The following is a 14,017-nucleotide window of genomic DNA, read 5'->3' on the forward strand; positions in this document are numbered from 1 at the left end:
CATTGGAGTATCTAGGTGACATTAGGGTTTTGGTTGATTTGTGTCTTAAGGTGTTATTCTAGTACGAACTCTAGGGCTGTTTGTGACACTTATAGGAATAGCCCAACGGATTGATTGGAAAGAATAACTTTGAGGTGGTTTCGTACCCTACCATAATCTCTTCGTTTGTTCTCTGCTATTAGTGACTTTGGAGTGACTCTTTGTTGCATGTTGAGGGATAGTTATGTGATCCAATTATGTTATTATTGTTGAGAGAACTTGCACTAGTGAAAGTATGAACCCCAGGCCTTATTTCCTAGCATTGCAATACCGTTTACGCTCACTTTTATCACTTGTTACCTTGCTGTTTTTATAATTTCAGATTACAAAAACCTATATCTACCATCCATATTGCACTTGTATCACCATCTCTTCGCCGAACTAGTGCACCTATACAATTTACCAGTGTATTGGGTGTGTTGGGGACACAAGAGACTCTTTGTTATTTGGTTGCAGGGTTGCTTGAGAGAGACCATCTTCATCCTACGCCTCCCACGGATTGATAAACCTTAGGTCATCCACTTGAGGGAAATTTGCTACTGTCCTACAAACCTCTACACTTGGAGGCCCAACAACGTCTACAAGAAGAAGGTTGTGTAGTAGACATCAAGCAGTTTCTGGCGTCGTTGCCGGGGAGGCTAGGTAAGCGGCACTCACACCCCGTCAACTAATCTCTTTTCTGGCGTCGTTGCCGGGGAGGTGAGTGCTTGAAGGTATATCTTTAGTTCTTGCAATCGAATCTTTTTGTTTCTTGTTTTAGCACTAGTTTAGTTTATAAAAGAAAACTACAAAAAATGGAATTAAGTTTGTCTCATCGCTTCATCTTTTTAATATCTTTCGTGAGTATGATGGAAAGGAAAATTGTGCCAAAGTACTAGAAGAAGAATTACATAGAATGCTTGGCACTAAATATGTGAATGATCAGCATGATTGCAATGTTGTTAGTATGAATTCCTTGAATATCCATGATGCTAATGATATGCAAAGCCACAAGCTTGGGGAAGCTATGTTTGATGAATATGATATTTTTTTGTCCCCCAAGCTTTGATGAGCAAATTTACTATGATGAAAGCATGCCTCCTATCTATGATGATTATTGTGATGACACGTATGCTTTAAAGAATAATGATAACCATGAAAATTGTCATCTTGATCTTAATTTTCAATCACATGATAATTATTTTGTTGAGTTTGCTCCCACTACTATTGATGAGAATAGATTTGCTTATGTGGAGAGCAATAAAAATTCTATGCTTATGCATCATGAAAAGAATGCTTTAGGTGCTGGTTATATTGTTGAATTCACTCATGATGCTACTGAAAATTATTATGAGAGAGGATCATATGCTTCTACATATTGCAATAATATCAAGTTTCCTCTCTATGTGTTGAAAATCTTGAAGATTTGCTTGTTTTGCCTTCCTATGCTAGTTGATTATTGTTCCCATAAGTTGTTTGCTCACAAAATCCCTATGCATAGGAAGTGGGTTAGGATTAAATGTGCTAGACATATTCTTCATGATGCTCTCTTTATGTTTCAATTCTTATCTTTTATGTGAGCATCATTGAAATCATCATGCCTAGCTAGGGGCGTTAAACGTTAGCGCTTGTTGGGAGGCAACCCAATTTTACTTTAGTTTCTTGATTTTGGTTCTGTTTAGTAATAAATAATTCATATAGCTTCTATTTAGATGTGGTTTTGTGTTTTAATTAGTGTTTGTGCCAAGTAGAACCTTTGGGAAGACTTGGGTGAAGTCTTTATGATCATGCTGTAAAAAACAGAAACTTTAGTGCTCACGAGATTAGCTAGAACTTTTTACTGGAGAGTGCTATTTAGTTGATTCTTTTTTAAGATTATTACTAGACAAATTCCTCGGGTCCAAAAAATTATTTTAGAATTTTTTGAGTTCCAGAAGTTTGCGTTAGTTACAGATTACTACAGACTTTTCTGTTTTTGACAGATTCTGTTTTTTGTGTGTTGTTTGCTTATTTTGATGAATCTATGGCTAGTAAAATAGTTTATAAACCATAGAGAAGTTGGAATAAAGTAGGTTTAACACCAATATAAATAAATAATGAGTTCATTACAGTACCTTGAAGTGGTGTTTTGTTTTCTTTCGCTAACGGAGCTTACGAGTTTTCTGTTAAGTTTTGTGTTGTGAAGTTTTCAAGTTTTGGGTAAGGATTCGATGGACTATGGAATAAGGAGTGGAAAGAGCCTAAGCTTGGGGATTCCCAAGGCACCCCAAGGTAATATTCAAGGACAACCAAGAGCCTAAGCTTGGGGATGCCCCGGATGGCATCCCCTTTTCGTCTTCATCCATCGATAACTTTACTTGGAGCTATATTTTAATTCACCACATGATATGTGTTTTGCTTGGAGAGTCATGTCATTTTATTTAGTTTTGCTTGCTGTTTGAATAATATCCCAAGATCTGAAACTCTTAAATGTTAGATAGTCTTCACATAGTTACATAATTATTCAACTACTCATTGATCTTCACTTATATCTTTCGGAGTAGTTTGTCATTTGCTCTAGTGCTTCACTTACATCCTTTTAGAGCATGGCGGTGGTTTTATTTTGAAGAAATAGATGAACTCTCGTGCTTCACTTATATTATTTTGAGAGTCTTTAGAACAGCATGGTAGTTTGCTTTGGTTATGAATTTAGTCCTAATATGATGGGCATCCAAGAGGGATATAATAAAAACTTTCATATAAAGTGCATTGAATACTATGAGAAGTTTGATTCTTTATGATTGTTTTGAGATATGAAGATGGTGATATTAGAGTCATGCTAGTGGAGTAGTTGTGAATTTGAGAAATACTTGTGTTAAAGTTTGTGATTCCCGTAGCATGCACGTATGGTGAACCGTTATGTGAGGAAGTCGGAGCATGATTTATTTATTGATTGTCCTCCTTATGAGTGGCGGTCGGGGACGAGCGATGGTCTTTTCCTACCAATCTATCCCCCTAGGAGCATGCGCGTAGTACTTTGTTTCAATAACTAATAGATTTTTGCAATAAGTATATGAGTTCTTTATGACTAATGTTGAGTCCATGGATTATACGCACTCTCACCCTTCCACCATTGCTAGCCTCTCTAATACCGCGCACCTTTCGCCGGTATCATACACCCACCATATACCTTCCTCAAAACAGCCACCATACCTACCTATTATGGCATTTCCATAGCCATTCCGAGATATATTGCCATGCAACTTTCCACTCTTCCATTTATTATGACACACTCCATCATTGTCATATTGCTTTGCATGATCATGTAGTTGACATTGTATTTGTGGCAAAGCCACCGTTCATAATTCTTTCATACATGTCACTCATGAGTCATTGCACATCCCGGTACACCACCGGAGTTGTAAGAAAATAAAAGGTGTGATGATCTTCATTTTTAGAGCATTGTCCCAAGTGAGGAAAAGGATGATGGAGACTATGATTCCCCCACAAGTCGGGATGAGACTCCGGACGAAAAATAATAATAATAATAATAAAGAGGCCATAAAAAAGAGAAAGGCCCAAATAAAAAAATGAGAGAAAAAGAGAGAAGGGACAATGCTACTATCCTTTTACCACACTTGTGCTTCAAAGTAGCACCATGATCTTCATGATAGAGAGTCTCCTATGTTGTCACTTTCATATACTAGTGGGAATCTTTCATTATAGAACTTGGCTTGTATATTCCAATGATGGGCTTCCTCAAATGCCCTAGGTCTTCATGAGCGAGCAAGTTGGATGCACACCCACTTAGTTTTCATTGTTGAGCTTCCATACACCTATAGCTCTAGTGCATCCGTTGCATGGCAATCCCTACTCACTCACATTGATATCTATTGATGGGCATCTCCATAGCCCGTTGATACGCCTAGTTGATGTGAGACTATCTTCTCCTTTTCATCTTCTCCACAACCACCATTCTATTCCACCTATAGTGCTATGTCCATGGCTCACGCTCATGTATTGCGTGAAGATTGAAGAAGTTTGAGAACATCAAAAGTATGAAACAATTTCTTGGCTTGTCATCGGGGTTGTGCATGATTTAAATATTTTGTGTGATGAAGATAGAGCATAGCCAGACTATATGATTTTTGTAGGGATAGCTTGCTTTGGCCATGTTATTTCGAGAAGACATGATTACTTTGTTAGTATGCTTGAAGTATTATTATTTTTATGTCAACATTAAACTTTTGTCTTGAATCTTATGGATCTGAATATTCTTGCCACAATAAAGAGAATTACATGGATAAATATGTTAGGTAGCATTCCACATCAAAAAATCTGTTTTTATCATTTACCTACTCGAGGACGAGCAGGAATTAAGCTTGGGGATGCTCATACGTCTCCAACGTATCTATAATTTTTTATTGCTCCATGCTATTATATTATCTGTTTTGGATGTTTATGGGCTTTATTAAACACTTTTATATTATTTTTGGGACTAACCTATTGACCCAGAGCCCAGTGCCAGTTCCTGTTTTTCCCTTGTTTCAGTGTTTCGAAGAAAAGGAATATCAAACAGAGTCGAAACGGAATGAAATCTTCTGGAGAAGTTATTTTTGGAAGGAAATCTACCTGATAGACTTGGAGTGCACGTCAGGAAAGAAACGAGGGAGCCACGAGGCAGAGGGGCGCGCCCTCCCCCCTAGGGCGCGCCCTCCACCCTCGTGGGCCCCTCGTGGCTCCCCTGGCGTACTTATTCCTCCTATATATATACCCATATACCCTAAAACGGTCGGGGAACAGAATAGATTGGGAGTTCCGCCGCCGCAAGCCTCTGTAGCCACCAAAAACCAATCGGGACCCTGTTCCAGCACCCTACCGGAGGGGGGATCCCTCACCGGTGGCCATCTTCATCATCCCGGCGCTCTCCATGACGAGGAGGGAGTAGTTCACCCTCGGGGCTGAGGGTATGTACCAGTAGCTATGTGTTTGATCTCTCTCTCTCGTGTTCTTGATTTGGCACGATCTTGATGTATCGCGAGCTTTGCTATTATAGTTGGATCTTATGTTGCTTCTCCCCCTCTACTCTCTTGTAATGGATTGAGTTTTCCCTTTGAAGTAATATTATCGGATTGAGTCTTTAATGATTTGAGAACACTTGATGTATGTCTTGTCGTGCGTATCTGTGGTGACAATGGGATATCACGTGATTCACTTGATGTATGTTTTGGTGATCAACTTGCGGGTTCCGCCCATGAACCTATGCATAGGGGTTGGCACACGTTTTCGTCTTGATTCTCCGGTAGAAACTTTGGGGCACTCTTTGAGGTTCTATGTGTTGGTTGAATAGATGAATCTGAGATTGTGTGATGCATATCGTATAATCATACCCACGGATACTTGAGGTGACATTGGAGTATCTAGGTGACATTAGGGTTTTGGTTGATTTGTGTCTTAAGGTGTTATTCTAGTACGAACTCTAGGGCTGTTTGTGACACTTATAGGAATAGCCCAACGGATTGATTGGAAAGAATAACTTTGAGGTGGTTTCGTACCCTACCATAATCTCTTCGTTTGTTCTCCACTATTAGTGACTTTGGAGTGACTCTTTGTTGCATGTTGAGGGATAGTTATATGATCCAATTATGTTATTATTGTTGAGAGAACTTGCACTAGTGAAAGTATGAACCCTAGGCCTTGTTTCCTAGCATTGCAATACCGTTTACGCTCACTTTTATCATTAGTTACCTTGCTGTTTTTATATTTTCAGATTACAAAAACCTATATCTACCTTCCATATTGCACTTGTATCACCATCTCTTCGCCGAACTAGTGCACCTATACAATTTACCATTGTATTGGGTGTGTTGGGGACACAAGAGACTCTTTGTTATTTAGTTCCAGGGTTGCTTGAGAGAGACCATCTTCATCCTACGCCTCCCACGGATTGATAAACCTTAGGTCATCCACTTGAGGGAAATTTGCTACTGTCCTACAAACCTCTGCACTTGGAGGCCCAACAACGTCTACTAGAAGAAGGTTGAGTAGTAGAGATCATGTATCCACCATGTATACGTCATATGAGGAAGTGGCCGTCCATCGTCCGGTGAACGGCGTGGCCTGGGCCTCCTCTTCTCCGGCATCGTCGTCCATACCGTCGATGTCTTCGGAGTCATAATCGAGTGTGTTTGTTAAGTCATCGATAGTGGCTATGAAGTGGGTGGTGGGTGGGAAATGAAATTCTCCATCATCAGCCTCCAGTTCGAACCGAACATAATTCGGTCGCGAGTCTCCCGCCAAGGACAGATTCTTTAATGAGTTTAGCACATCGCCGAAAGGCGAGTGTCGGAAGATGTCTGTGGTGCTGAATTCGAAGATCGATAACCGATCAAGCTCGGCGTCCACAGACGCACATGGTTTGGAACCTATAGCCGGAAACGAGTCCGGAGTTCCGTTGACACAGATATCACATGAGGCTAAGTCTGTGTGCGGCTCCAACACCATGGAATCTATGGCCTCCGTGGCGGGGTTGAGCTTCCCGTTCTCGGATGGGGCGATTTGCTCCGGATCTAAGGCCAGAGTAGTTACAGGAGCTATCTCCTGGATGTGGTCCGATGACAGATTTAAGTCATGTTCATTGAGGTGATAGGGAGCGGCTGTCGCGGTCTCGAATCCGTCGAAGATCAAGTATCCGTGGATGTCCGCGACGTAATTGAAGCTCCTGAATCTGACCTGATGGCCAGGGGCGTAGCTTTCGACCTGCTCCAGATGGCCAAGCGAGTTGGCCCGCAGTGCGAAGTCGCCGAATACGAAGATCTGTCCGGGGAGGATGACTTCCCTTTGGGCAGCATCATTGTAGATGATCGAAGGGGCCATCAAATGTCTTGACGACGGCACAATGGAACTCTCAATGAAAGCACCAATGTCAGTGTCAAAACCGGCGGATCTCGGGTAGGGGTCCCCAACTGTGCGTCTAGGATCGATGGTAACAGGAGACGGGGGACACAATGTTTACCCAGGTTTGGGCCCTCTCTATGGAGGTAATACCCTACTTCCTGCTTGATTGATCTTGATGAATATGAGCATTAAAAGAGTTGATCTACCACGAGATCGTAATGTCTAAACCCTAGAAGTCTAACCTGTATGACTATGGTTATGAGTATCCTGCCTATCCGGACTCAGCCCTCCGGTTTATATAGACACTGGAGGGATCTAGGGTTACATCAGGTCGGTTACAGAGAAAGGAATCTACATATTTGATCGCCAAGCTTGCCTTCCACTCCAAGGAGAGTCCCATCCGGACACGGGTGGAGTCTTTGGTATTCGTATCTTCACAGCCCATCAGTCCGGCCCATGGCTAATAGGCCGAACGCCCGAAGACCCCTTAGTCCAGGACTCCCACAAACGGCCAGTGAATTGTAATACGACTCACTATAGGGCGAATTCGAGCTCGGTACCCGGGGATCCTCTAGAGTCGACCTGCAGGCATGCAAGCTTGCATCAATGTAACCATTTACGATGAGCTCTTTTTCACCTCCATATATGAGAAACATATCCTTAGTCCTTTTCAGGTATTTCAGGATGTTCTTGACCGCTGTCCAGTGATCCACTCCTGGATTACTTTGGTACCTCCCTGCTAGACTTATAGCAAGACACACATTAGGTCTGGTACACAGCATTGCATACATGATAGAGCCTATGGCTGAAGCATAGGGAACATCTTTCATTTTCTCTCTATCTTCTGCATTGGTCGGGCATTGAGTCTTACTCAATTTCACACCTTGTAACACAGGCAAGAATCCTTTCTTTGCTTGATCCATTTTGAACTTTTTCAAAACTTTGTCAAGGTATGTGCTTTGTGAAAGTCCAATTAAGCGTCTTGATCTATCTCTATAGATCTTAATGCCTAATATGTAAGCAGCTTCACCGAGGTCTTTCATTGAAAAACTCTTATTCAAGTATCCCTTTATGCTATCCAGAAATTCTATATCATTTCCGATTAGTAATATGTCATCTACATATAATATCAGAAATGCTATAGAGCTCCCACTCACTTTCTTGTAAATACAGGCTTCTCCAAAAGTATGTACAAAACCAAATGCTTTGATCACACTATCAAAGCGTTTATTCCAACTCCGAGAGGCTTGCACCAGTCCATAAATGGATCGCTGGAGCTTTCACACTTTGTTAGCTCCCTTTGGATCAACAAAACCTTCCGGCTGCATCATATACAACTCTTCTTCCAGAAATCCATTCAGGAATGCAGTTTTGACATCCATCTGCCAAATTTCATAATCATAAAATGCGGCAATTGCTAACACGATTCGGACATACTTAAGCATCGCTACGGGTGAGAAGGTCTCATCGTAGTCAATCCCTTGAACTTGTCGAAAACCTTTTGCGACAAGTCGAGCTTTGTAGACAGTAACATTACCGTCAGTGTCAGTCTTCTTCTTGAAGATCCATTTATTCTCAATTGCTTGCCGATCATTGGGCAAGTCAACCAAAGTCCATACTTTGTTTTCATACATGGATCCCATCTCAGATTTCATGGCTTCGAGCCATTTTGCGGAATCTGGGCTCACCATCGCTTCTTCATAGTTTGTAGGTTCATCATGATCTAGCAGCATGACTTCCAGAACAGGATTACCGTACCACTCTGGTGCGGATCTTACTCTGGTTGATCTACGAGGTTCAGTAGTAACTTGTTCTGAAGTTTCATGATCATTATCATTAGCTTCCTCACTAATTGGTGTAGGTGTCACAGAAACCTGTTTCTGCGATGTACTACTTTCCAATAAGGGAGCAGGTACAGTTACCTCATCAAGTTCTACTTTCCTCCCACTCACTTCTTTCGAGAGAAACTCCTTCTCCAGAAAGGATCCATTCTTAGCGACAAATGTCTTGCCTTCGGATCTGTGATAGAAGGTATACCCAACAGTCTCTTTTGGGTATCCTATGAAGACACATTTCTCCGATTTGGGTTTGAGCTTATCAGGTTGAAGTTTCTTCACATAAGCATCGCAGCCCCAAACTTTTAGAAACGACAACTTTGGTTTCTTGCCAAACCACAGTTCATAAGGCGTCGTCTCAACGGATTTTGATGGTGCCCTATTTAACGTGAATGCGGCTGCCTCTAGAGCATAACCCCAAAACGATAGCGGTAAATCTGTAAGAGACATCATAGATCGCACCATATCAAGTAAAGTACGATTACGACGTTCGGACACACCATTACGCTGTGGTGTTCTAGGTGGCGTGAGTTGCGAAACTATTCCGCATTGTTTCAAATGTAGACCAAACTCGTAACTCAAATATTCTCCTCCACGATCAGATCATAGAAACTTTATTTTCTTGTTACGATGATTTTCATATTCACTCTGAAATTCTTTGAACTTTTCAAATGTTTCAGACTTATGTTTCATTAAGTAGATATACCCATATCTTCTTAAATCATCTGTGAAGGTGAGAAAATAACGATATCCGCCACGAGCTTCAACATTCATTGGACCACATACATCTGTATGTATGATTTCTAACAAATCTGTTGCTCTCTCCATAGTACCGGAGAATGGTGTTTTAGTCATCTTGCCCATGAGGCACGGTTCGCAAGTACCAAGTGATTCATAATCAAGTGGTTCCAAAAGTCCATCAGTATGGAGTTTCTTCATGCGTTTTACACCGATATGACCTAAACAGCAGTGCCATAAATAAGTTGCACTATCATTATCAACTCTGCATCTTTTGGCTTCAACATTATGAATATGTGTATCACTACTATCGAGATTCATCAAAAATAGACCACTCTTCAAGGGTGCATGACCATAAAAGATATTACTCATATAAATAGAACAACCATTATTCTCTGATTTAAATGAATAACCGTCTCGCATCAAACAAGATCCAGATATATTGTTCATGCTCAACGCTGGCACCAAATAACAATTATTTAGGTCTAATACTAATCCCGATGGTAGATGTAGAGGTAGCATGCCGACCGCGATCACATCGACTTTGGAACCATTTCCCACGCGCATCGTCACCTCGTCCTTCGCCAGTGTTCACTTAATCCGTAGTCCCTGTTTCGAGTTGCAAATATTAGCAACAGAACCAGTATCAAATACCCAGGTGCTACTGCGAGCTCTAGTAAGGTACACATCAATAACATGTATATCACATATACCTTTGTTCACCTTGCCATCCTTCTTATCCGCCAAATACTTCGGGCAGTTCCGCTTCCAGTGACCAGTCTGCTTGCAATAGAAGCACTCAGTTTCAGGCTTAGGTCCAGATTTGGGTTTCTTCTCTTGAGCAGCAACTTGCTTGTTGTTATTTTTGAAGTTCCCCTTCTTCTTCCCTTTGCCCTTTTTCTTGAAACCAGTGGTCTTGTTGACCATCAACACTTGATGCTCCTTTTTGATTTCTACCTCCGCAGCTTTTAGCATTGCGAAGAGCTCGGGAATAGTCTTATTCATCCCTTGCATATTATAGTTCATCACGAAGCTCTTGTAGCTAGGTGGCAGTGATTGGAGAATTCTGTCAATGACGCAATCATCTGAAAGATTAACTCCCAATTGAATCAAGTGATTATTATATCCAGACATTTTGAATATATGCTCACTGACAGAACTGTTCTCCTCCATCTTGCAGCTATAAAACTTATTGGAGACTTCATATCTCTCAATCCGGGCATTTGCTTGAAATATTAACTTCAACTCCTGGAACATCTCATATGCTCCATGACGTTCAAAACATCGTTGAAGTCCTGATTCTAAGCCGTAAAGCATGGCACACTGAACTATCGAGTAGTCATCAGCTTTGCTCTGCCAGGAGTTCATAACACCTGGTGTTGCTCCAGCAGCAGGCCTGGCACCCAACGGTGCTTCCAGGACATAATTCTTCTGTGCAGCAATGAGGATAATCCTCAAGTTACGGACCCAGTCCGTGTAATTTCTACCATCATCTTTCAACTTTGCTTTCTCAAGGAACGCATTAAAATTCAACGGAACAACAGCACGGGCCGTCTATCTACAATCAAACATAAACAAAGCAAGATACTATCAGGTACTAAGTTCATGATAAATTTAAGTTCAATTAATCATATTACTTAAGAACTCCCACTTAGAAAGACATCCCTCTAATCTTCTAAGTGATTACGTGATCCAAATCAACTAAACCATAACCGATCATCACGTGAAATGGAGTAGTTTTCAATGGTGAACATCGCTATGTTGATCATATCTACTATATGATTCACGCTCGACCTTTCGGTCTCAATGTTCCGAGGCCATATCTGCATATGCTAGGCTCGTCAAGTTTAACCTGATTATTCTGCGTGTGCAAAACTGGCTTGCACCCATTGTAGATGGACGTAGAGCTTATCACACCCGATCATCACGTGGTGTCTGGGCACGACGAACTTTGGCAACGGTGCATACTCAGGGAGAACACTTTTATCTTAAAATTTAGTGAGAGATCATCTTATAATGCTACCGTCAATCAAAGCAAGATAAGATGCATAAAAGATAAACATCACATGCAATCAATATAAGTGATATGATATGGCCATCATCTTCTTGTACTTGTGATCTCCATCTCCGTAGTACCGTCATGATCACCATCGTCACCGGCACGACACCTTGATCACCATCGTAGCATCGTTGTCGTCTCGCCAATCTTATGCTTCCACGACTATCGCTACCGCTTAGTGATAAAGTAAAGCATTACAGCGCGGTTGCATTGCATACAATAAAGCGACAACCATATGGCTCCTGCCAGTTGCCGATAACTCGGTTACAAAACATGATCATCTCATACAATAAAATTTAGTATCATGTCTTGACCATATCACATCACAACATGCCCTGCAAAAACAAGTTAGACGTCCTCTACTTTGTTGTTGCAAGTTTTACGTGGCTGCTACGGGCTTAAGCAAGAACCAATCTTACCTACGCATCAAAACCACAACGATAGTTTGTCAAGTTGGTGCTGTTTTAACCTTCGCAAGGACAGGGCATAGCCACACTCAGTTCAACTAAAGTTGGAGAAACTGACACCCGCTAGCCACCTTTGTGCAAAGCACGTCGGGAGAACCGGTCTCGCGTAAGCGTACACGTAATGTCGTCCGGGCCGCTTCGTCCAACAATACCGCCGAACCAAAGTATGACATGCTGGTAAGCAGTATGACTTATATCGCCCACAACTCACTTGTGTTCTACTCGTGCATATAACATCAACACATAAAACCTAGGCTCGGATGCCACTGTTGGGGAACGTAGTAATTTCAAAAAAAATTCCTATGCACACGCAAGATCATGGTGATGCATAGCAACGAGGGGAGAGTGTGATCTACGTACCCTTGTAGATCGACAGCGGAAGCATTATATTAACGTGGTTGATGTAGTCGTACGTCTTCACAATCCGACCGATCCAAGCACCGAAACTACGGCACCTCTGAGTTTCGGCACACGTTCAGCTCGATGACGATCCCCGGACTCCGATCCAGCAAAGTGTCGGGGAAGAGTTCCGTCAGCACGACGGCGTGGTGAAGATCTTGATGTTCAACGGTCGCAGGGCTTCGCCTAAGCACCACTACAATATTATCGAGGATTATGGTGGAGGGGGGCACCGCACACGGCTAAGAAAACGATCACGTGGATCAACTTGTGTGTCTAGGGGTGCCCCCTGCCACCGTATATAAAGGAGCCAAGGGGGGTGCGGCCGGCCCTAGTAGGAGGCGCGCAGGAGGAGTCCTACTCCTACCGGGAGTAGGACTCCCCTCCCTTTCCTTGTCCAAGTAGGAGAGGGGGAAGGAAGGGAGAGAGGAGAGGAAGGAAAGGGGGGCGCCGCCCCTCCCTCCTTGTCCAATTCGGACTAGGGGGAGAGGGGGCGCGCGGCCTACCCTGGCAGCCCCTTCTCTTCTCCACTTTAGGCCCATGAGGCCCATTAACCCCCCGGGGGGTTCCGGTAACCCCCCGGTACTCCGGTTTTATCCGAAACTTCCCCGGAACACTTCCGGTGTCCGAATATAGCCGTCCAATATATCAATCTTTATGTCTCGACCATTTTGAGACTCCTTGTTATGTCCGCGATCATATCCGGGACTCCGAACCAACTTCGGTACATCAAAACTCATAAACTCATAATATAACTGTCATCGAAACCTTAAGCGTGCAGACCCTACGAGTTCGAGAACAATGTAGACATGACCGAGACATGTCTCCGGTCAATAACCAATAGCGGAACCTGGATGCTCATATTGACTCCCACATATTCTACGAAGATCTTTATCGGTCAGACCGCATAACAACATACGTTGTTCCCTTTGTCATCGGTATGTTACTTGCCCGAGATTCGATCGTCGGTATATCAATACCTAGTTCAATCTCATTACCGGCAAGTCTCTTTACTCATTCCGTAATACATCATCTCGCAACTAACTCATTTAGTTGCATTGCTTGCAAGGCTTAGGTGATGTGCATTACCGAGAGGGCCCAGAGATACCTCTCCGACAATCGGAGTGACAAATCCTAATCTCGAAATACGCCAACCCAACATGTACCTTTGGAGACACCTGTAGAGCTCCTTTATAATCACCCAGTTACACTGTGACGTTTGGTAGCACACAAAGTGTTCCTCTGGTAAACGGGAGTTGCATAATCTCATAGTCATAGGAACATGTATAAGTCATGAAGAAAGCAATAGCAACATACTAAACGATCGAGTGCTAAGCTAACGGAATGGGTCAAGTCAATCACATCATTCTCCTAATGATGTGATCCCGTTAATCAAATAACAACTCTTTGTCTATGGTTACGAAACATAACCATCTTTGATTAACGAGCTAGTCAAGTAGAGGCATACTAGTGACACTCTGTTTGTCTATGTATCCACACATGTATTATGTTTCCGGTTAATACAATTCTAGCATGAATAATAAACATTTATCATGAAATAAGGAAATAAATAATAACTTTATTATTGCCTCTAGGGCATATTTCCTTCAAGCAGTTCATGTATT

The sequence above is a fragment of the Triticum urartu genome, chromosome 3 (assembly GCF_003073215.2).
Source record: "Triticum urartu cultivar G1812 chromosome 3, Tu2.1, whole genome shotgun sequence".
Classification (NCBI taxonomy): domain Eukaryota; kingdom Viridiplantae; phylum Streptophyta; class Magnoliopsida; order Poales; family Poaceae; genus Triticum; species Triticum urartu.